This window comes from Prinia subflava, chromosome 1 (assembly GCF_021018805.1).
Source record: "Prinia subflava isolate CZ2003 ecotype Zambia chromosome 1, Cam_Psub_1.2, whole genome shotgun sequence".
NCBI lineage: Eukaryota > Metazoa > Chordata > Aves > Passeriformes > Cisticolidae > Prinia > Prinia subflava.
The window spans coordinates 87,827,969-87,851,768 of NC_086247.1; positions in this window are offsets into that span (position 1 = coordinate 87,827,969).

A 23,800-nucleotide genomic window follows, 5' to 3' on the forward strand; every position below is an offset into this window, starting at 1 on the left:
ACCTTTTTCCCACCCCAAAACCAAACATACCTGATTCACCCATTCTACAAGGGGCAATACGTATGGCCCTTCTCGTCCCTGACAGTCAGCAAGGAGGTAGCACAGCACCAAAAGAGGATGAGGCATTCTGGACTCCAAGTGTCCATGTTTTCTTCCAGAAAAAACAAGCTTAGATAAACTTCAGCTGCATGAAGAAGCTAAACCTAAAAATGAAGTAAGCATTCAGCAGAAAGCAAATGCTAAACATAAAGACAGGCAGAAGCTGTAGATCGAAGTGGTTAATGTACACTCATGTTTAATGAGTCTGGCCTAATCTTTAAAGAGCGGCACTACATCCAACTAAACCATCCCACAAAACAATAAACTTTATCTGCACTTCTGATGTTCAGAGAAGCTACCTTCAGCATCATTTCTTGTTGTAGTGCCAGGAACAAAATTCAGAAATCATCTACCTGCATCTACTTCAATCAATTTACCATAGGGCTTCAGTTGCCCCGAGACTTTCTCTTCTCCATTCTCTAATATAAATAGAAGAAAGAAGCAATCCAAAATACTATCTAAAATCTTCCAGCAGCTGGAAAAGAATGAAAGTAGATCCTATCTTCACTTCTACGTGTGCTGCAACACAGATAATAATTTCTTATTTTTCATCTGCACTGACTAGCCTTTCTTATGAATCTGCTAGGGTATGCTCACAAACTTGACCACACAAAGCCTGGTTAACATTAATTCAGATTTGTACCTTGAGGTATAACTTGAATGCATTTTTTGGTGCAAGAGATAATTTGCACTGAATTTGTAAAATAAATTAAAGCTTCTGTGTTTATGTGCCAAATCATGCTGCAGATTAAATAAATAATACCAGAAAGAGATTAATATCCAGTGAGTTAATATACAGTGGAAGTTTATATCTTGGTGATTCCCATTTATCTGAATCATAAGCTACGGTAATTGAAGAATATGGAATTCAGATAACAGGGATTTTACTGTATTAACACATTGAAAAGGTTCATTGTAATACAGCATTATGTAGAGAGTCTTTTGGTTTCATCTTCTCTCATCTCCAAAGCACTGCAGGCATATCTCCCACTACAAAGAACACAGGGGATGGGTGCTAGGTATGTACCTGATCTATAGTTATGTCAATACTTTTCTATAAGATATAGGATTCTGTTCCTCACTTCTACCTTTGTAGCAATTTGCTGCAAATAAGTATTTTCTAATAGACTAACAAGTCATGAAAATGCAGAGTTTTGGTTTCCAGGGTGTTTTTTGTAGTTTTGTTGGTTTGTGTGTCCTGTTTTTGTTTGTTTGTTATTTCTCTGCTGCTCTAATTTTTTCAGCAAAATTTTAAAGTCAGTCCTCTTTAAAGAGATGGGCAGGGGGACAGAAAAGTAATTTTACACACCAAATTAGTGTCACCAAAATAATAATAAATGCTTTTTCTGTGTGGATCTGAATAAACAGCATTTGATACAATCAACTAAACAATAAAACTCCAATCAAAACTCATTGAAAGAGATGGCTTTTCATAGAATATTATGACTTCAGCTATAATCTGTGAAGCTTAATTGAAAAAAAATATTCAGTCCACCGGACTTTAAGAATCAGTAAAATAGAAATACAAAAACCAGTAAAATAAAAATACTGTAAAAATACATACTTGTTTTTGCTAAAATACAAGGGTTTTTTACGATTAGGGCTGTATATATGTTTTTATTTTTACCCTTCCCTCTATTTTTCTGATGTCATAAAATCTCAGCTAAAGGACCAGATGGAAGGGTTCTAGCCTCACTTTATACCTGAAGGTGAATAAATACTAAATACTTCAGCCAAAGAATAGAGATGCTCCAGTACAAAAGGGGGAACAAATCTAGTCTTACGACTGGGAAAACTTAAGAAAACCTTTCAGGAGAAAGGTATCTTGTGTAACTGACAGGTGGGAACAGGGAATGAGACCACACCTCATTTCAATGGAAACATGTAAATGCTTGATCTGAGATGACACAACAATCCTATTCACCCAAGACTGTTACCTTGATGAAATGGGTCCTACAGTTTATTTCCCTTTCATTTGCAATTTGACAGACCAACAGAGACCCAAAAAGACCTTATGTTAGTTTCTTCTTCAAAAATCACCTTTTGCTATCTCCCTAATGAAGAAATAGAGCAGAGTTTGCTGTTCCTCCTAAGAACCTGTCTCAGGCAGACTCTGCTCAATACCACTTGCTCACCCCTGGACTCATTTTTGTGTTTATGGGAACCTTTCCAGGCAGAAGCTGCTTCATATTTCATGGTGAACATTTGGGTCAGACCAACACACTGAGAATTTCAGTTAGGTAAAATGAAAGCCAAGATGCCTCCGGATGAGGTTCATTGCCTTTCATTACCACCCACTCACAGGCTGATGCAACTGCAGCAGTTTCAAGGTGTCAATAGACCCTGGAAAACCACCTTCAAGCTGTCAGTCTTGCATGCCCCTGAGAGGTCTATGTCAGCAGAGGTTTTTAATCCAACACACTCTTTCAGGTAATAGCTACAAGAGGTGCTGGGCAACCTGCAGGCTCATAAATGTAAGCGTGTGCTGAAAGTCTCTGTGCTTGCAGGCTTATGGAATGAGTGCTGAGCCATCACAGTTGGGTTTTGTGTGGTGGCAGAAAAGGCCTGGTCACAGGGGAGCCCCCGCAGACAGCCAGGACAAGTATTTCACCTTTCTCTTCCAAATATGATGCCATTCTCAAGCATGAACAGATACGAGGACAGGAAGGTGCTTGGGCAGTAAGTACAAATATTTTACTGAGTTTCAAAGCATAAGACCCAAACATATTTACGAACAGCATCAAAGGTGAGATAAGCACTGATGAAGATAGGAGATGTTATGTTGTTTTGTGTTTCAGTTTGGGGAGTATTTTTAACAAAGTATTAAAAAATGTCCTATTACAAAGCAGTGGAATTACATATTTTGTATTAATTACTCTTAAAGATTCAAAGCCATGTTTTGTCTGTTAATGTACCCATTTGCATGGACTTCTATGAACTCAGTGAGATCCACGTGTGCATCTGAGGCCTAAACTTTTCCCCAAAGATTCTTTAAAATCCTTTTACAGGGCAGTACATCATGGTAACAACTCGTACATTCCCTTTCTTCTGCCTTCACTCCCAAAACAGGCAGGAGTTCTTACAGACTGCTCTGCATTGCTCTCAATGGTAACAGTACCCAAAGGGGCTGGTGGCCAGTCAGGGATTGCCATCATTCTGCTCTCATGCTCATCCACAGCCACGAGTTTCTCCGCTCCTTCTGCAAACAGAGAAATAGGAAATGGGGCCCACCAATGACATCAAGAAATGCTCTAGATATTTCAGGGACAGGGAAAAGCATTGCAGGACATCTCCATGGCTTTCAGACAGAAGGAAATTAGGAACATGTACAGAGCTATGTGTTCTGGAAACATTTAAGAAAAGTAGAGTGAATATATGATTTTACCAGTTAGGAAAGGTTCAATGGCTTTAAACATGAAAATACAGGCATTTGAGTAGACCATCTTTATATAAAGGTTAAAAGACATTGAAACAATCTGCCCACAACTGGTAAAAATTAGCAAGCTTGCTGCCAGTCTCAACAGATCTGCATGTCAGAGGTACAAATCTCTAAAGGAGTGTACTCATACTACATTCAGACTGAGTCTGAGTTGCATTTGCAAGCTTCAAAGTCTTAAGACTGCAGGTGCCAAAGTGACCCAAATACTAGCCAGAGCTTGATGACAATTCGCACTGCAATATTTCAGGAAGTCTACCCCTAACTATGCTTGGGTTTAGCTATTCCCAGGTACACAAAATGAAAAATACATTTATATGGCTTTATAAAGATATTTTAGAAGTGAAAGGTTTTGATTTTTCCTCCAGGCAGCAGCTATTCTCCCTATCATCTATGTGGAAAGCATTAGTTTATGATTTCAGTCACCGCACACCAAGTGAAAGAATAACAACATCATTGCCCTAGCCAGTCTAAGCCCACATTCCTGCCATCAGATCCATAGAGTTGTGTTTTTATGCTGAAGCAGCCACAAAGGAATTTCCAACGTCTTGTTATGAACTCAGGGACCTACTTCAGCTTGCCCAATGAGCAACTGAAGGTTCTCACGGAGGCCAAGATGGGAATGGACAACCCATGGGTACACAAATCTGGGATTTAGCTTGATTCTTCTCCCATCTTGGCAGACCAATCAGTCCTAGGCAGACCCAGCTAGCATTCAAATGCACCCAACAGAGTGAAGAAGAAGCACTTTAAATATAGCTCTTAAAAATTCCAGCACATTTCAACATGAAGGAAACCTCGCATTTCCAGAATTGGTTAAGGATGCTTTGCAACAAGGATGTCAGCAGTGTATACCCTACAAATTAATGGGGAGACAAATAGAAATCTTTATAGTGACTTAAAAACCCTTGAGAACTGCCAGCTTACCCCACTTACTTTTTTGTGTTTCTAATGAAGAGTGTATGCTTGTCTATAATTCATTTTCATACCAAAAGGAAAATCAGATTATACGTTGAAAAAAAATTACGAATTGCAAAAAATAATTTCCCCTAACTGTTAAGTGAAAAGGAAATTCCAAAGTATCAAAGGTTTCATTTTTTTTCCCATAATAAAGAAAAGGTTTTGTTTCATAGTATCAAAATTAAAAGTAATTACAAGGTGATGGTCCTGTTTCTATTTTTTTTTTTTTTTTTTTACTTAAATTTTGTAGAATACCCATCATTTTATTCAGGAAAAAAATAAAGTCAGGAAGAGGGAGAGAAGAAAATGCAGAGGGACTTAAAGTAGAAGATCATGTAACCTGAGATTAGTCTTGCTATGGAGAAGAGACTAAAAAATTGTTCTTGCAGAAAAGATGGTACATGAAGTATTTTGAATAACCTCCAGTATTAAAAGATTTAAAGGTATTGCTCATATACTGCAAGAACTCCGTGCCTGGCAGGTGAATACTGGATTACCCAATTTAGCTGTTAGATTTCAGATGTGAAAATGAGTATGTAGACAACTCACGTGCCTAGTTAAAGTTTACATCCAGCATTGAGAGAAAAATGCTTTCTTCTAATGAATATGTAAACTGACTGTAATTTTTGGTAATTGATGCTTATGCTTGCTTTCATTTTGACGCTTGATCATAACTGACAAACTGGCAACTGAGGAAGAAGAAAACTCTAAGCTGTAAGAATAATAAACAGAGCACGGTGAGAGATGGAAAAATTCTCCAGCAGACATGGAGGAAAACCTCCAGGAAATGGGCCTAAGCCATAAATGGAGTAAAAAAAAAATGTTTGGTGTTTCTACAACTTAAAGTGAATGTACAGACATTTCCAGAAGCCAAGTACATTTTTTTTTCTCCAGTAACATTAAATGAGTGTCAATTTTCTGCCTTAGCTATTATACCTAAACTGTATGTGAAGAGAATATTAAGAAAATTACATTTAATAAAATTTTTTGTTAAAAAGCAGTTTCAGATTAAGCACCTAAAGAGAAAATAAAAAATGGATGTATTCATTCTGTTTGAGCCTAACCATTTCCACAGCTACAAAATTGACTCGTGAGAAGCTTAAGTCTGCAGGTCAATATGAAGGACTGAAAAGTGTGTACCTACAAACACCTTCTCAGAAATTCTATCTTCTCATTCAAAATGCCTTGTTACAGAGCAATACAGCTTTATTAACAATGTCTACATAGACTCACCTGCTGTCTACTGTCCACACACAAAACAAACAAAAAAAATATTCCCCAAGGTCATTCGGGGCTGAGAAGGTCAGGCTTGCTCACTCCTTAATACTTCTGAAGCTGCTAATGTGACTGAGATGGATGAGAGTGAGTAGGATACAAGCCTGTCTGTCAGCAAAACACATGATCTCAGCAATAGGCAGTGTAATTGATCTAAATCTCAGCTACAGCAGTTAACAGACTCCAAGAGGGAGAGAAGGCACTTGGACCACAGGGCTTGTTGTACTTGACTATGTTCTTACTTTGCAAAATAGACATTGCTCAGCAACTTGGATTTTTGCAGCTTGCTTCCAGTGGCTAGCATAGACAGTATTTTCAGATCAGTATTTTCATTTTTACATCCAGAGGCTCTTTGCTGAATCTCTGTCAAAGTCTAATTCATTACCTGATGAATTATCAGCTAGAACTCTATCACTTTTCTATAAGAAAAATTTTTAAGAGATTAGACAGTAACAGAAAAAAGACATATATGTGTGTGTGTGTGTGTGTGTGTGTGTGTGTGCGCGCACATACAATTAATGAAAGACAAGCTTTCAAGTGTTTGGAGGTTTATTTTAGAGATGTGTACCCACAGAGACTCATTTATTAAATAAGAATAAATATGGAGACTGATTTCTACTTAATTGAATAGAGAACAGACTAAGAAACAAGAATGTGAGACACCAATCCCACTGAAGTCTCAGACTTAACAGAAAAAAACCAAACATCCTTCCCAGAAACAGTGAGCACAGTTATGTTCTAGATGTCAAAAAGAGGTAATGCTTTCTTGTACCTCTTGTGTTGCTTGCAGCCTTGTCTGCTTGAACCTTGAACCTTGGTTGAACCTCCCTGAGCCCCAAGCAAAGCTCCTGCCAGAACCCCACTGGCATGTGTGGTTCAGAATCCTCCTTGTGCCTAGAAGACACTATCAAGCTGTTATTAACTCTAGTGACACCGGGGCACAGATTTATCCTCAGTCATACTTTTACTGAGCCTCCTTGAGATCTAGCTGAAGAGCATTAAAAGGACTCAGAACATAGTCATTGCCATCTGTCAGTGTATTATTTGTCACCTTGCAAGCTTTCCTCCATCCTTTCTAAACCCTCTGCCAAGACACCACCAGCACCATCTTTTTGACTCCTGAAGAGATCTCAACATCCAGTGTAAGTATTGTATAATTAAGACTTTGAGAGCAGTAAGCAAAAAACATCATGTCTGGCCTCACACTTAGCAAATTACTCACAGTTCCTTGCTTCCCTTCACAAGATTGTCTCGATAACACCCATTGCCAGTAGGGATCTGAGGCAATGAGTGCAGCAAAAAACCCTAACAAATACATGCCTACATATATGAGCTCTACTTCCTTAGGCAAAAATAACAAGTCAAATGAGTGAAGGATCTGCTGCTCTCTTATGTATGGTAGTTGTGTACACACTGATGTGCAAGAAGCTTCCAGAGACTTCTGTCATAGCTTGTCGAATTGCCACAGCTTGTAAAATTACTGATTTCAGAAGTTTGCACTGCTCCCAAAGGAAGGCTGCTGCTTTGTCATTTTAAAGGGGTGGCAGACCTCTGAGCTTCTTTCAGTGTAGATTGAGGGAATGACTGCACGTTATGTATGCCAGCTGGAGGTGGAATTGGCCAAGTCGAGCAAGTTAAGGCAATCCAAAGCTTTGAGACGGGGAAAAATAAATCCATGTGGAAGGACACAATACAGGCATAAACAACACCCACACAGCCTATCTGAAGTCTTGCTTTCCTGCTTGGAAAAACAAACTCCTTTCTGGACTCTGTACTTTTACAGACAAAGCCATCAAGCTTAATGGGCAAAAGTACAAGTCATAAGTACAGGACACTTAATCTAGGTAATTTATCTCATCCTTAAGTGTTTTCAACACAGACAGGAGTAGCTGCACTTGGAACAGGCTTCCTGTAACTTCATTTCAAACGACATTAACTTTCAGATGACTAAGTAGTCTAGAGCAGCTCACCTTAACCATGAGGCATGTATTAATGAGAGAGACTGAAAGATCTGTCTTAACGCAGCTCAAACAGGAACCGTTCTCACCCGTGGAGAGGGTGATCCTTGCACGGCTACAGCCAAAGAGCCACCAGTAACCTGTGTTTTGGGGGTTTCCGGTGTTTGATGCTGCATCTAGATAATTGCATTTGACAGTCCTTAATGGAACATTTTTCCTAATTCCCTTTTGAAGACAACTATTCCTTTTGGTTTCTATAACATCCCATGGCGATGAATTCTGCAATCTAATTTTATATTGCATGACTAGCATTACTGACAGAGCAAGCCGCACCTTTCCAGGGATTCAGTAACATGCTGACACCATCTTACTTTTGTCTCCTTTAATCTCATGAGTCATAAGCAATACAGCAAAATTTTCTACAGCTATCTGGATTCTTCCCCGATATCAAAAAGCTCTTTTAAAGCAGTGGCTGTCAACAGGCAAATGATGTGGTATTCTTTTTCACAGGATTGTGTTACTCACATAGATCCTTCTGCCATAAACCTGAGGACGGCTGAGGCTGTTCAGCAAAGGTGGCACATAATAAGTAAAAAATAGCTGTTTGCAGAAAAAAAATGTGAGGCTTGGAGGGGACAAGGAACCCTCTCACAGTGCTGGAATAGCCCAAATAGGAACCACTGGAATTTCCCTGGAGGAGAAAACCTATTAGGAGAAAACCAGTAGGAGTTTTAGAGAGAGAGTGAATAAGAGAAAGAGACAGGAAGAAGGCAAAAAGATGTCTTTAGATTTCCATAAGAATTAAACTGGAAACGGGAGTGGGAAGGACAGTGGAGAGGCAGGTTAAAGGATTGTATTCCTATTGTTATCAGCAGAGAGCAAGTAGGAAAGGAGACCTGGACGGCCTCTCTCCCAAGTCTGCTGCCCTAGGCAACTGTTTACTTTGCCCAAGCCAGCGTGAGATGTTTAAAATGAGTTTCCAAAATGCTCTGAGTCACCAGAACATGGATGAGATCTGTGGATTCAAGCCACCTTTCAAGATTATGAATCTCTCCTGAATATCCATTATGCCGATGATATATAACAAAATCACTGCTGCAATGTGATGCACATGTCAACTTTAAGGATACAGTCCCTGCTCAGATGGCATCAGCAGAGGGACACGTCAGCATGGTGGATTACCAGAGCAAATGCTTTAGCATGCGAAGTGATGCAATGTGTTTTGACAACAATTGTTCCCTTATGTTTGTTTCTGTATCAGGTTTGACTTGACTATCTGCCAGGACAATGCTCAGGATCCTTTGCATTGCTATGCAGAAGCTGATTATGTGATCAAATGCTTAAAGCACATAAAATCACTTCCAAGATTCAATGAGATAGATGTGCCAGAAAAGTCAGTAGGTGTTTGAAGTAATTGACACTAACAGCTAGACCTGGGTTTTTCAAAAGAATATGTGTTTTGTTTTGGATTTGGGTTTTTTTGTTGGTGGTGGGGTGGGTTGTTTCTGTTCTTCTAATGTACTATCATATAATCTGCCTAGAAATTCAGCCTTAACATAATGTTCACATCAAACAAAATTCATCCGTTAAGAAAGAACATACACAGGATCCTCCCTGAAGTGGAAAAAATGCAGCCTTTGTGTACAGCAGATCCCCTATGAGCCTTTGTACCCTGTGCACATGCCTAGAACGACAGAGCAGACTCCAATGGCACAGTAAAGCTGATATTTGTAGGTCTGGGAGGTTCAGCACTGAAATAAAACTCTTGTCTGTCCTTCATCCACCATCTGTGATGCTGAAGTTTTTCTATCAAAGGCCAACACCCCCACAGAAATGGTGCCCATATAGATGGCTACAGAAGAAGCAGGTTACCTGCTCTTATGACATTTATATTGCATTTCCAGCCTACCCTGAGCCATCGCACAATCTACAAAATGAGTAAATGTGATTCCAGTTCAAGAGACAAGGGCAGAAGGCAAACCCACTGTGGCACTTGCCCAAAAGCCCTAATCTCAAATAGAGGCTTCACACTGTGCTCCCACCTTTGGTAGTCTGGTACTGCACAGCTTTACAAGAGCTTTGAGACCTCAGAGGTGTTTAGCCACCAAAACCAACAAAAAGTGGTACCTATATACTTTCAGAAATCTACCTTTAATTTCACCATCCCATAAATCTCTTTCATGGAGACATCTTTCATCTTTTCTGTTTCACAGGCTAGTTGCGAAGCTTAATTGCACAATGACTGTGAAATCCAGTAAATACAAGATACATTAAGAGCAATTCATGAGATTTCTGTCACTAACATACTCTATCTTTTGGGAAATATTACTCATATTTTTTAAACTATTAAAAAAATAAAAACAAAAACAAAACAAACAACAACAACAAAAAAAAACCCAAACCAAACTAAAAAACCCACACAGCCATATGCAATGTAAAGCAAATCCGTCTTGGTTACTTGCATAAATAATTTGTTATACAACTCAATGGTGTTTGTTAACACAAAGTGGAAAATAGTATAGACTTTTCTGATCAACATGAAACACAGTTTACTTATCCACATGTTAGTTGTTTCTTGTAGTGCCTGGAGTGACTGCCCATAGTGTTGCCTGAATAGGACCCCTAACCCACAGGGTACCTACTTCCCAAAGGCTCCAGTGGCTTAAATACCTCTAAAGACCTAACGAGATGTGAGTCCCCAAATACCACATAAATTCACTGCAAGAAGATGGACCCAGTTTCAAGTTTTGTGTACTTGGTAACACAGTCTTAGCTTACCACTGGACCCCATGTATAAAGAAGTGCACGGGGTGTCATTGCAATTATGGTGTGTTCAGCCAGTTCAGAGTCCTCACACTGTTTTAGCTATTTGTCCATGGTCTTTGACCAAAGTACCTCGTTCTGTCAGAAAAGAATGAAGAAAGAAAGAAAAATAAAAATGTTTCTTTCCTGACAGAACAAACATACCTCTATCTTTCTTATTCTGTATCTGGGCAAATACATTTCATGTTAAGTACTATGGTATGGAACTCATAGGTTAACAAAACTTTTGTAGAGATCGAGCAGGAGTGATTTTCAGCACATGAAGCCTGTTACAGCAAGTTCTATTAATATCCACCAAAGGCAAACCTGTTTGTTGACCTAAAGTGCGACTGCTTCCTATTCTCCTCTTGTGAAATTGTTTAGGTCCTGTGGGACAACTGTACTGAGCTTTTGACACAAATATTAAAATTCTATTTAGATGTACAATGTTTTAATGCAAATTTTTACCATAAAACCAAATGCTCCATTCAGTTAAATTAATAGAATTACAAAAAGATGTAATGATAGCAATTAAGTCTTGAAAATGCAAATTTTATAGTCAAGGACAATTACTTCATTTATAGTATACTGGAATGATGCCAGATGAAGGTAATTTAGATCCCCCTAGCTCACAGTTATATCATGAAGGATATCTTAACTTCATTAGTATAACAAAGATGGGTGAGAAGTTAGAGAATACAAAAAAAGAGGGATTGGAGGGAAAATTTGACCTTTCTCATTTTATTCCAGTGAGAATACATAGATCTTACTAAAGTATTAGTGATATATCTTTCTACTCCTGCATCTTAAAAAAGTGGGGTTTTTTTATTAGCGGGAAAGGAACATTAGTACTTAAAAGGTCAGCTTCATTTAGATACTTAGAGCCAATGTGCTCATGCCACAACAGTTACAGACCTCCCATTATTTCAGTTTTAAGGATGCATACAGAGCTCATGCCTTACCAGGTCTCAAGCCATGGCCTCAGGGACATGAGGTTTTGACCTCAAAAGGAGTTAAAGCATTTTTGAAAAATTCTGCCCACTCTTATAAAAAGTAGTATTTCCTTCTGCAAACAGGCAAATCAATTAGCATAGCAAAGAGTGATCAAGTAGGTGCAGAACATGGAGCGATATACTACAGTGCAAAAATTTATAAGTATATATATATAAATATATATAAGTGTGTGTAAAAATAAATAAATAAGAAAAATACTGTTTCATACATTTACTTTATCACATTACCAAGTAGAAATTTCAGTTTGAGAGACTCTAGAGGTTCTTTCCTTCTTCCAAACAAGTATCTAGGGAAAGGCATATTAAATATTGTGCAGTATGAAGTTTCAATAAAAGCCCTTTACATCTAACATTTTTTTTCTTCATGGTCTGCTGTAGCCACTTCAGAGAAACTCAAACCCAGGAGGGGTGGACTCACTGGGTGACAACAGGCTCCAGCTCCACACTGGTGTGTGTCCCCCATGTAGCATCACATTGCTGCAGGAATGTGGAAATGCAGGACCCCTGCCCACATCTCCTTCACTGTAAAACAACTTGCAGGTCACACAGTTCTTATCCTTCACCCCACTGTTTCCATGATGGCCAGTGTAATATTTTTTAAGCAGTAAAATGTACACACATCAGCCTTACTGGGAGGTGACCACAAGTGAAACTGCTGGGTTATTCTGACCTACAAGTCCACTAGATTTATTCCTCAGAAATATTCATCCTAAAAACCAAAGAACAACTATGACCTGATTTTAGTTCATTATTGATTTTCATAACAGGGCTGTGGCTATTTTGTTTTAAGAAAACAAACCCATTCTGAAGGAAAAATGTACCCTGGGTAGGGTTTGTGCTTTTTCCTCCTCATTTCTGGTCTGAAGTGCACATGGAGACAGGCTGGCTTTAATTCCTTTGAGACAGTCTTATGAAATAAGAACAGGCCCAGTGCCTTTTACCTTCTACTCATCAACATGTATGCAACATGTGTGCTCAGGCACACCTGTAGTGCCATCCTTATTTTGCACTGATCTCACCAGTGGAAGTCTGAACATGCTGAAGAGCTGGAGAGATGCCATGGACTTCAATGGCAGAATCACATCAGAATCTCAATGGCAGGGTCTCATCCCATATTTCTGCAAGTCAAGGAATCTATCAGTCATTCCTGTGCTTGAAATGGTGGATGATATCCTGACTCATTGGAATGTTAATGGCTCCTTGTGTGATTCAGATTTCCTTCAGTGAATTCTGTCTTCTGTCGTCCAAGGGAAACATTAGACCTTGAAACAATAAGGACTTTATCCTACGATTCTGATTGTTAAAACCCTGCTATACCTGACAAGTTAGTATGAACTTGTTATTTTTATGTATTTGTTAATGCATAAGGAGTCTTGTATTATTCTAAACTCTCTCTCATTGTGGATGTTTGGAGATTTGGCTTAATGAGGAGTGTTTGAATGAGTTAAGCCTGGGTATGTTTGCACTACATTGTACAATACAGCTTAAACACTTGTGCCATTTTACTGAAAAGCATAGATTTAACATGCTAATAGTTTGTGAATCTGCCAGGTCTCAGCTGTTGCAGGGAGAAATGTTTTGTCCAAGCTATTCCCAATGTGTCTCAGTTGTAAAAAAAAACAAAAACAAAAAAATCCCCACACCAACAGGCTGTGATCATAATGGGATATTGATTAGTCTGGATCCCATACAGAACAGAACTTGATTCTTTGGTGGACCACTAAAAGGTCATATTGCTTGATTGCTCCATAGCTTCTAAAATACAAGAAATATTGAACCAAAACTGCTTTCAATTATACTCATGTTATCTGAGGCCTGGGAATGTAACCAAGGGCAGCATTTGGCCCATTCTGTTAAAAAATGGGGCAACACTCAGCATTTCATCTCGTCATTAGCAGAGCAGAACATCAGCTCTGCCTACACTAATTGATGTCCTGCCCTAAATTTAATTCCAAGGTAAGCAGGTGTGAATCTCTTTGATCCAAGGGCTTAGTTTTGGATGGACCTGACATGCAGTGATATGTGTTTAGTGTTATCTGAAATTTGTGGTTTGGTTTACATATTCATACATATTTCTGCAGAATGATATTTACAACAGTTTATATACCTCAGATCTCCAAACTCCTCGCTTGAGCTGACTCTCACAGTGAGCTTAGGTCAGCAATAAGATAATGACTTGCTGTTAAATAAGATTTAATCAAAACACTATGTTGTTGTCAATGAAATTAATTAGCTCTTTTGTGCTAAAAAAGATCCAGGCCAAAAATTACATAATGATGTCAAAATATATTGCAGAAAATACTATACATCTAACTCTTTCTTTTATTGTACTAATGTAACTGAGATTGTAAACTAAGAATCACTTTTCTATGAAATCCTGGAATATAAGTGAAGGAAGAAATTGTCCTTTTCTATCTTCTTCTAAGAAATTCAGTTTTCTAGTCAGAAGTCCAACAGAGTACATTCCATTTCTGGCCACGGATACAATTCAAGAAAATCATGAAGGAAATTTCTAGCAACAAGTCAATTATTTCCTTGATCCTATCAGAAATGTATGTTAGGTTTATCTTGATAGTAAACTCCACTAAATTCTAAAATGCAGTGAAGAAATAGAGGAGCCATACACTGATTTTAGTCAGCACTGTTCCTAGTTGTTCTGCCACTTGGAAAGTTAGAAAGCAATATTTATTCTAAATTCGTAGATCGATTCTGAAAAAATTAAGGGTTTTTTTGTATTTATTGTGTTTTTTTATTCCTATTTCCAATCCATACTGCAATGCTTTATACAGAATGCAATCCCTTTGTTACTCCTGACCTGCTTTAAAAACTGTATGGATGTGATAATTTCTTTTCTCTTTTCTGATGTTTTCTTCTTCTCACTTGATGAATATTTGACAGTAAGACAGATTTTTTTTCTCATAATTTTCCATTTTCTTAACTTTCTGAATACTGGGATGGGTTTTTTTTAAAGATGTGATTTGAAAAGGATTTAAGAGCCAGCATTTTAAAGTCCTTTCTCTCAGAAATTGCCTGTGGTTTTTGCAGACTTGGCTGTTTGTGAATCCAGTTTAGATTTTCAAATACTACTTGATTTTGAAATATTCAGATAATTCACAAAGAAGCCTTTTGAAGCACAAACAAGGCTTTTGGTATCCTTTAGTGTAATTCTCCTCATTAAATCCAAAGTGATGTGCTTAATGTACATACCTTTTTTTTTTTTTTTTTTATTCTATGTCCTTGGAAAGAAGTCAGTGGGAAGCCTGGATTAAGCCCAGGTTTCAAGATTTTCTGATTCATTCAGAACTTCCTGTCTGTTGGACTGTTCTCAGAAAATGTAGCTATCTATAAAATTTGATCAACAGTGAAAATCAATATAGTAATATTATATATTATAGTAATATTTTATATTACTATGTATAATGAAAAGCCATCAAAAATGTTTTTTCTTTTTTTTTTAAGATGAATGATGGGTTTCTTTTAATTTGTGAAAAGGATGCATTATTAAAAAAGAGTTTGTAAGACAGAAAAAAAACAAGTACAAAATTCCAGAATAGAATGAAGTGTATAGAGAAATATTTGCAAAAGCAGATTACAGATCCACTGGCAATATCTTGTTCACCAAAACACATCAAGTCATTTCATAGAAGAAAGCTTTCTGCTTGTTAGTTTTAAAATGTTCTAATGCAACATTTAGTTCACAATATAACTGTATCATATAAGGGCTTTCATATACTTTCCAATATAATTCCGTCTGGAAGTATTAGCTGATGCAGCAGCATAAATAACAAAATGTCTAGATTTCTGTGGTTGCCAAAGGTCATTTTTATGAAAAGATCAGGAAATACGTTTCACTGAAATTTAAAAGAAAACGATATCAAGTTTAATAATATTGTTACTATAATGACATAAAATTCAGTGAGATGGTGTACTGTTTAATATTTGACTGTCAAGTTTCCACAGTGAGTCTGTGTGGAAGCACTTAAACTTTTTTAACTGAAATTGTTTTAAATTTTATTTCTGCTTCATTACCTGATCTGTCCTTCTCCCCCCTTGCTACAAGGCAGCTTTGTTTTTGGTTGAACCTGATGTTTTCTGTGAATTACAACAAAAATTCACAGAGAGTTGTACACCCAGGGACACTCAGTGTAAAATGCATCCCCAGCTAGCCAAAACTTTTCTACCCAATTCATTTCCTCAATCGAGGTAGAACTACAGCAGTGGTTTAGAGCACGGCAAGGGGGCCACTGTCAGGACACAGCTGCCTTCTGGGATTTCTTAGGGATGGCATCATTTGAGACAGATTGATGTCAGAAGCTGTATCAACCCTCAGCCTTTCTGGAAAAGGCAGAGGGTCCAGCTGGCATAATGCCTTTACTCCCAGGCCTGCATTCACGTAAAGAACTGTAAAGACAACCAGAGCCACCACCTGCAAATTCAGAGCAGTCTCTGGCTACACACAGCCCTTTGTTCAACGTGATGTTGAGTGCTAGAATTAGAGAAATGAAAAACTTGGCACAAATATGAAAAAATTGGGTTTTCAGATAACTAAACAAACCAACCCCCATCCCCAGTCCTGGGACAGAAATGAGTTAATATACATGAACAACATGTAACATTTTGAGATCAAATGCTTTTTTCAATTTTGTTTTTTATTTGCGATTTTGTTTTAGAACATTTCCCCAGGATGGATTTTAGCAGACCAATTTAAGAGTTGTTTGGATTCACGAGTGTAGAAAACAGATAGCTGTAAATGTACTTGAAGCATTTATTAACGTCCCTAATAAAGTAAAAGTCTGAAAGACAAAAACAGGTTTTTAGAAGTTTAGTCTTTAAAAGTTCTCAATACCCATTTAGCTGTCCTTATGTCCTTACTTCAGGGCCATCTAGAAGGCAAGTGACATTTGTCAGCAGAAGTTTTATGCTGTCTCTGCCCAAGGCTATCTCTCAGGTGGGTCTCAACAAAACACAGACCTCTGGGGTATCCCTCTTTTCTCCTCAACCCTCTGCAATGCTTCCTCAGGACTCACCTCACGTGGGCCAGGCAGCCCTCCATTCCTTAAAAGGAGAAATTTTTTTAATTACCGTAATACTGGGCTTTCAGGAAAGGTTACTCAGCTAAAGGGCTCAAGGAGCCTCTGCAAAGGAGGTTTCAGAGATGAGAAAACAGGCAGAAAAGTTACCATCTGAGGACAGCTACACAGAGTCTTGGTCACAGCATAAAGCTACCCGTGTTAGAGGCAACAATCACCATGGTCAGTTCTGGTCTTTCTTTTCCATAGGTGTATACATAGTCAGGTATGTGTCCACAACTCTTGTGAGGACAAAATGAACTGATGTGAAGAATGATAGATATCTAGGGGCAGAGGGAAGGCATGACTGTTTGGTGAGGCCATATGGAAAGGATAGCAAGGGACCATGACTTGACCAAAGGGTGGTGAATGGTGTAGGCTCAGCAGTTCAAGCTAAACACAGGAATCAGAGGCTCATGAAATTAAGTATTTGGTTTTCAGGGAGAAAAATGGCACTAATAAGTAGTCATATGAATGAACTATTTTTTTTTTTTAATCACCAAGTTTTAACAGAACAAAGAGGACTGCACAGCAATGTAATGTTCTCTTTAATGTTGATGTCTTTTTAGGATGGAATACTCTCTTTTATGGCATGCTGAAAGCCACAGTGTTTTGAGAAAGGGGTAGGTCAGGGACACCAAAATATAAAGAGTGGGCAAAGGACTAAGAATAGGGTGTCCTGATTAGCTCCATCACTCTTTCCTGTAGACCATCAGATGGTGTGCTAAGCCAGAAGGTGAAAAAAAGGCCAAACTTCTCATTAGCAATAAGTCCTCTGGCTGCTAAAGCTACAAGTCATCCTGGGTGAGGTCAGTTCTCTGTGGTGACTCAAAAGATTATGTTGCTTGTGTCAGCAGAAGCTCAGCTATGGTCACAGCCACACAGGTGTGGACATTGCTCCTCTTAGGGAATCACCTGGAGAATAGACAGGTTGCTGCATGTAGGAAAAGAGTTCAAGAAATATGGGAAGATGGATGGAGTTTGGGGCATCAGCAGGAACATCATGACTGCTTCCAGCCCAAGGTTACAAGTGAAGGGGAAGCTGCAGTCCATGCTTGGCAAGGCCAGGCATGCTGTGGAATAATCTAGGCAGCATCAGGTCTCTTTTTTCCCTAGTTCAAAGGCCTAACCAAAGCATTCTGGGCACCATCAGTGTGAACAGGGAAAGCTCAACAAGTCACTGCCAGTACACTGCTGATCTGAACTGTGGCTGTTTTTTGCTTACAGGCACTCACTCTGTTGTTTCATGTTTTTATGACACCAGAGTATCCAGTCCTTGACAGGTGCTCCTGGGAACTATTACAAAGAAAATAAAAATGCTTCAGCTTTCAAAACTTCCTAGAAAACTCTCAGGAAAACATACTGAAGTTTCAGTGGGCTATAGTACAAGGTCTAAAAATTCAAAGTGCTGAGAAGAGAAAGTTGGGATTTGAGTCCTTGAAAACAAGTATTTTTGGAGTGGTCCTAGTGATTAAGTCACTGGCAGCTATTTCTTCACAGCAACAGAGGTACAAAGTACCACAACACTTATGGGACTGCTCCACTATGGGCAGCTCTGAGCTGCTATCATGGTCCTTAGGACAAAACAATTCCCTCAAGAAAAGAAAAAAAAAGTTATACCACAGAAAATGTGTCTGGGTCTATCCTAGTGAGGAAACAAATTTACAAAAATAAGCATAAAGCAATGGATGATAAGATACCACTGAATGGCATCTCCCATGGATGAGACACAAGGTAATATAAATTCTTGATACTGAATGAACCTCAAAGCTCTGTAGTGCCACTTGCTTACTGAGACTGCTTTTCATACTGCAAAGAAGCTGTTTATCCCAAGAGGAAGCTGCAGAGACGTGGGAGCCTAGCTGCCCTTCCGTGTACACCACTCACCAATAACTACTGTCGTATTGCTGGATCCATTGCACAGGCAGAATCTAAAGACAGGCAAGACTGCCAGCAAGCTGCACATAGTGATTTACCTGTGTCACCATCCATCCAAGACCTGAAGAGGAGTTATGAGGAAGAACTGAGGGTTTAGACAGGGTGTTGGAAACTCATGGACTCTATTGTTACTTACCATGCCACGTCTTCAAGGAGTGGAGTGCTGGAAACAGCCTTCTTTGCTACATGGTAGAGAAGCCAAACTTCAACACTAGTTATGGGAAGAGGAATCACACTCTTTGACCACTTAAGCTATTTAGTATTTCAGGTGTTGTCAACTGTAGGTGGCTGGCATTTGCTGGCCAGAATTTCTTCTGCTTATCAGAGGGACTGGTTTTGTAGTACACAAGTGGGTGATGCCAATGCAAATCCGGAACGAAAAATCAAAGCTGGCCTCACCTACCTGTGAAGTGGGACTTCCACTGCTGGTGTCACAGGAGTGGGAAAATAATAGAAGCAATTTCTATCAGAGGGGCATCACCGAGTGTGCCGGGTCATGTTACTGCAAAACCAGAATGCCCCTCTTCTCCATCTTACTGTAATCCTTTCTTTAATGAGGACTGAGTTAGAGACAATTAAAGGTGAATTATAGGAACTATAGGGAATACATTCGAATCAAACATGAAAAATTACCGTATACCTTGTATACAAATTATATCATGTGCAGAAGGTAGCTATAGTTGATTGGAGCAATTAAATGTTTTTTTTAAGAAAAGCAAAAAAACCTCCAGTGAGAATATTTTAGAAAATGACTTTTTAATCATCTGTAGAACTGCTAAAACTACTCTCTCCTAATAGTTTTAAAGTGTTCCTTAGTTAGAATTAACTGCAATCCCTTTGCAGAACAGACGAATACTTCTCTATGAACCTGTTTTGAGGAAACTTTATTTTTAATCACAAGATCACATCCATGTGCTTTTATATAGTTCAAATGAAACTACAGCAGTTTTGAGCATGTTTCTCTGCTGTGCAAACAGCCACAAACTTTGTAACCATTGCATGGGAAAGAACATGTTCTAAAACCAGTCAGGAGGATATGGCACAGAACAAGATTCAACCCTCCAGCAAGAAACATTAATACTGATTGAAAAATCAGGTGTTTCAGTGCTATCTGATGCATAGTAAACAGCATCCTGCCACATTAATAAATCAGCTAACACCTTCAGTCTTGCCTGTGTCTTCATCTACCATTATCCCTGCAGATAATGCTGATTCTGCATGGGTAAGGACAGATTTGGGCGGGAGAAGGACTGTGGTCACCTTGCTGCAGATGAGCAGTCTCTGCTCAGCAATACGAAGGACTTGTAACCAGTGGACAAATGATAAGAAACTGCTTGGATCAAACAAACAAACAAACAAACGCACAGCCAAAAAAAACCCCCAACAAACTCCTGTGGATGGCATGTCCCAGTGTTCCACTTCTGCCTGCCCTTGCACAGGAATGCTGCCTGTTGGCACAGCCTGGTCACAGGGACAGGCATGGGCAGCCAGGGACTGGCCCCGCTGGCAGTGCCAGCCAGCACCTGATGTGGTGTGAAAAAGCACACCAAATAAAGCACAGAGACCAGAATCAGACTCTCAGAAATGGCAGGCCTAACAGTGGTCCTAACGAAACCAAAGGAACACATGCTCTAACAATTGCCCAATTTAACACCAAGAATGTTGCCAAGACTGCTGTGAGAGTTCAAACCGTGTCTCAAGGATACTTGTGAGGCTGTGAGAAATAAAGGAAGGGGTAAAAAATGCTGAACACAGCCTATTTGATCAAAGATACCCAGTGCAGTTTTCATATAAATATGATCTTTTTTAATCTTGGTGGAAAATTCACAATATTATTCCTTTTTCTGCCAACTTCAACCGTACCTTCCCTTTGAGCCTGCAAAACAAAGATAATTATTTTTTACTCACCTGCATAAAATGCTTGAAGAACTCCAGATGATTGAAGATATAAAAATGGAAAGGAAATGTGTGTATACACATGTTTATATATAATTATTATTATTGATAGAGTCTGGCAAGAAAACAAAGATTATTTCTTGCACAGCTTTGGGGATTTTTATAGCTTTAGAAGCTGTTTAATAACTAGTGATCAGATGAAACCCAACTGCTTTTGAAATCAATGAGAACTGGATTATATGTTGGAGAGGAGGAAGCATTAGCAGAAAACGTTTATATTACATATTATTTGTTATCTTAGATAATCACCATTTCTGCCTACAACTTCCAAGAAAGTCATTCTACTGCTCTGGAAAATATGTAATGATTTCAGGATAATTTCAGAGGCCAACCACCCTGAAAATCTAAAACCGTCATTGAAATACTTCCAAACAGTATGTCATATCAGTAAAAACAGGCTGGAGCAGTCATTTAATCACCTGACTCAAAGACTGCAATACATTTTTTTCTGTATTTTAGTCTTCTTTAGACTTAGGATTTCAAATTACTTCTTTTTTTTTCATATTATATAAATCAGTCAATGTTAATAGAATGTCTCCTAAACATAGTTTAATTGTTGCCTTTCAGTTTTTTTCCCTATAACAGTTAGCAGCAACTACAGCAATTCCCTCTGTGGACTGAATCCTGGCTACTTCCCATTTCCAGGAAAGCTGGAACAGTGTGTGTGTTTCGTGTAGAGACAGTAAAACAGACATACCATTGAAGTGAACATTGGGATATTTATATAGTCATACAGTTTGGCTCTGAGCTCACTCATTACGTGCACCATATCCCCACAGCCAAATTTTTCTGTGACTCAGTTCTTCTGTGACAGCTCCACTGTGCCCACCAATGCCGCATTGGAAATGTTAAGAGCTGAGCTGGTCCTTTACCACTCCACAGCTTCCTGAACTGCCTCCACTCCTACAACGAGGCGAAAAGCAGGTGTTGCCTTACACCACCATCTCTTTTTTCAGCTATCTGCCTTCTGAATCAAATGGAATAGCTCAGCATTTCTCAGCAGCATTTCTCAAGTGATAGCTGGTGTGTGAGGCTGTCAGTCCACACAGCACAAACCCATCTGCGCTGTGAGGGGACTAGGCTTGTGTTCAGGCCCTCAGCTCTTGTTCCTCATGCCTCTTAGGTCTTGGTGATGTAAATGATTTTAGACCACCAGTTTGAGTGCTAGGCCTTTTCAGACTGTAAGGGCATAGTCACTAACACTGTGGGAAAGATTTGATTTCAGAAGACTGCAGTAAAACTCTCAGAAGGAAAGCACTGGGCTAAAACCGAGGAATAGGAGTCTGGAAGAGTGCCTGGGTTCACATGAAAAAATATAGTTTCCACTAGAGCTTGTGAATGAATATTGAAAAAAGATGAGTGATGATTAAGAGTTTAAAATAATCTCCTTTCCACCCTTTCACCTGCCTCCAGTAAACCATAAAGCCAGCCATGCCCCTGGCTTGCATTATAATGGAATTATTGTTCATGGAGGTTTGGCCAGTCAGCAGCCAATAGTGAAGAAATGACAAACGTGTGTACAAGGGAGAGCCTTTGGAAAGAAAAGAGAAAGGAAAGAAGAAAATTTATTATTGCCAGTCTACTGATGAATGCAGGCATTAGAATAGCAGATGTAGGGTGTATAAGGGTCTGGAGAGTGAAAAGCTAAGTGTTGCCTCAGAGCACCAGGAAATGGAGCCAGGGTTGTGAAAGCCATCAAGCTGCCTGCACTCTGCATTCCTTAATGTACAATGAAATGCTTTGATAACCGAAACCAAAAACCCTAAAATGGCAAGCACTTCCTGCAAGAACTCTTGAAATAAGTTTTGTTGCTAATGTGGAGTAGTTGTCAGTGTAAGGGAGAAAGATAGGGGAACTGGAACTCTGCATGCTGGAATGGGGACACTTGCTTCAGCACGTGGGACTGCTGCTTGGGATACACTGAACAGCAAGAAAAGTACTGGAAGGATGCAGCCTTAGCTCCAAGGTAATGGATAATCCAGAAATAGCTGTTTCTCTTCCTCAACCTTTTTAAACTGCCACAGGAGACCTCTTTCCACTCAGAGCTCAGTTATTCTTCAGCATCGACTTCTCAACACACCACTTTGACTTTCACAAGTAATCTGTTGGACAGGCTAGAAAACCTGTGCTGAATTCCCTCGCCTCCAATGTTTGGCTTCAGTTAGGAGAAGATTTGCCCCAAGACTAAAACATGTGTAATAGTAAGCATAACCTTTTTTTAGCTTTATTGTCCTTGCTCCTAAATCTAAATTATGTATAGCTTGGGTGAGTTTATGTGTATTTGAGTGAGGGAGAGAAACTCAGATGGGCATGGAAAATGTGGACTCCATTCACCCTATGTACACTGTAATATGAACAGACTCACAGAGGTGTGTGGGCATATATAGACTTAACCACATCTACTGTAAAGAGGAAAAAAATGCTGAGAAGCATTTTGTCATGTTTTCCACTTGAAATGTGTGAGCTGTGGAAACTCAAATTGATCACATTAATGTTTCTTCTGGTCGTTTTTTTCTGATGCTATTTATTTTTCTTGTGCTATTTGTTTGTTATTGGGAACTCGACAAGTTTGTGAGGTGGGTTTTTCTACCCTTTCGCCATATCTTGAATATATGCACACATTTGAATTATGACTTTCCTACAGGAACTAACAGCTGTATGTGCAAATCATGCATATAAATCAATTACCGAGGCCTATGTACTATAAATGCACCCATTAATTAAGCAATGTCAGATGCTATGAACCATGAAGTTCATTACATCTTTAGCATTCAAACCAAGGATTATTTGAAGAAGCAATACTACATTTACCTAATAGTTAATGAAATTAAGACGGGTTGTTGCCAACATTCTTATTTTATGCCTAATTCAGTGTTTAAATGTTTATGAATAAAACACTAACTGCTGAAAGCAGAAATGTTGAAATGTAATTACTGGTAAGTTATAATGCACTTGAGGACTCATTATACCAGACTTGGGAGTTTTAAGATCACCAGTGTAACACAGTCTCCAAAAACACAGATTTTTTATGGGCTAAAAGCTGGAAAGACATAAATGCTGTTGAATTTGTCCTGGCTGAGTGGAAATTTTGATGATTGTGGTAGTATGATTTATGGATATAACATTTTCCAGTCATTACGTGGTTGCATTTCACCATTGTGACATGATTTGCATATGTGAATATCTCTGCAAATTAACTTCTGATGAGAGCTACATCTGCCTGGATTAAGAAGCTCCTATCTGAAAACCAATCCAGATGCTACCCTGAAGGACCTATTTGAAAAAAGGCAATCT